At 39.7% G+C, this 1,678-nt stretch overlaps 1 non-coding gene across 1 annotated transcript; it reads right to left on the bottom strand.

The window, feature by feature from the left end:
* Positions 1 to 495: 495 nt before the first annotated feature.
* Positions 496 to 568, bottom strand: Trnav-cac (transfer RNA valine (anticodon CAC)). Its single transcript has one exon. It is a non-coding gene; the product is annotated as a tRNA-Val (tRNA).
* Between the last annotated feature and the right edge of the window lie 1,110 nt (positions 569 to 1,678).

The following is a 1,678-nucleotide window of genomic DNA, read 5'->3' on the forward strand; positions in this document are numbered from 1 at the left end:
GTCTGTTCATTTCTTTTCTGTTCTCATAGTCGTTTACTTCTCGCTTTCTAAGTAAACATTACAGAGCCTTCTTTCAGCTTCATGCTGCAATTAATAGTCAGTTTCGTTTGCTAAAACGCCTGCAACTTCCTTACTTTCTGCCTGGATGGAATTTCCTTTGTAGAGCTCCTCCTCTTTTGCACTAATCATTCTTATGCTTCTACGTCAGATCCGACCTCCTGCGACATTAAGTTTCCAGCACTGCTCAGGTCACAAAATCAGTTGCATCTGCACGCCAGTAAATCCCTCGAAACCTGACCATTTTCCCTCAAATTCTCAGCACCACTGTTCAGTCAACAAGTTACTCTAAATACTCTTACACCATGAAGCAACATCATTGCGTGCCTTCTGAATCTCGTAGTAACTTTACAGTTATAGTGGTAAGGCCTACGTAGAACATTGTTTCGAAGCCCATGTAATTCATATACCAAGCATTAAAAATTAAAATACGAACCGTGTTTCCGCCCGGGATCGAACCGGGGACCTTGCGCGTGTGAGGCGCACGTGATAACCACTACACTACGGAAACCTCGTGTGTGGTGCCTCTTTTATCATAGTATGCTTACTGAAAAGTACGGTATGAGGTGGGAGAGTGTGGAGTTGGGGGGGTGAGAGGAATTCGAAAACAGGAAGAATTTCTGTTATTAATGTCTTATCAAAGTGTGTGCTGTAGCACGTAACACACATTTCGAGTTATTCACATTAATAACTGGCTTAGGGACATACTTTATAGTGTTATCGAAATAGAAGACAAAGATACACGTAAGCAGCACACATAATGGGGCTATTAATTTTTAGTTTTTCGCTTTGTTATCGTGTTTCCTGTTGCGTAGGAACCCCACGTTATCGTGATACAAACTTTTTGCAAGTTTTCTTAGTAATTAGATACAATGTCGTTCTTTAATTTCTGAGATATTTTAATGAATTTATTGTGCAATGTTTTTCCTTGCGCGCGCGCGTTTGTGTGTGTGTGTGTGTGTGTGTGTGTGTGTGTGTGTGTGTGTGTGTGAGAGAGAGAGAGAGCGCTTCTTATTCTCTTCTGATGTGTACTTCCCTATGACGTAGTAACTTTCCTTCCACATTATCATCTGAGATGAATGAAACTCAGGGACAACTGTTGATGTTTTCGTGCCCTCTACAATATAATTCTGTTTCAGATTACCTAATGATTGGTATTTGGGCAGGAACATGTAGTGGCACTATGCAGTGTCGGCACTTCCCGCACGGAACAATCCCGTAACATTCATTTAGAGCTGTGCAACTCTCTCTACACAGAAGACAAATGCACCTACTATATGAAGATGAAAACAAAAGTTGGACATGAATTATGTGGAAGAGATCAGTTTTTAAAAAGGAGAAACCTTTTGAAAATAGATACAAGTATTGAAATAATTATCAGCGTCAAACAAAAGAATTGCGTGCCTGGTTTTAATGGAGAACCTCCTAACAGCTGAAGCTGTGTTACATTTGTATTTGTCACTGGCACCAATTTTGATGAGAAGTGATTTTTTTTTTTTAGGATGTAATTGTAAAACTGTTCCTTGAAACTGTATGTCACAATTACAATCCCCCTTAATTGTATGTTACAAGATGCGGTTTCTTTCCTTTGTCGAGATGTCATTTAGGAAAAAAACCTTTC

Source organism: Schistocerca nitens, chromosome 9 (assembly GCF_023898315.1).
Source record: "Schistocerca nitens isolate TAMUIC-IGC-003100 chromosome 9, iqSchNite1.1, whole genome shotgun sequence".
NCBI classification, from domain to species: domain Eukaryota; kingdom Metazoa; phylum Arthropoda; class Insecta; order Orthoptera; family Acrididae; genus Schistocerca; species Schistocerca nitens.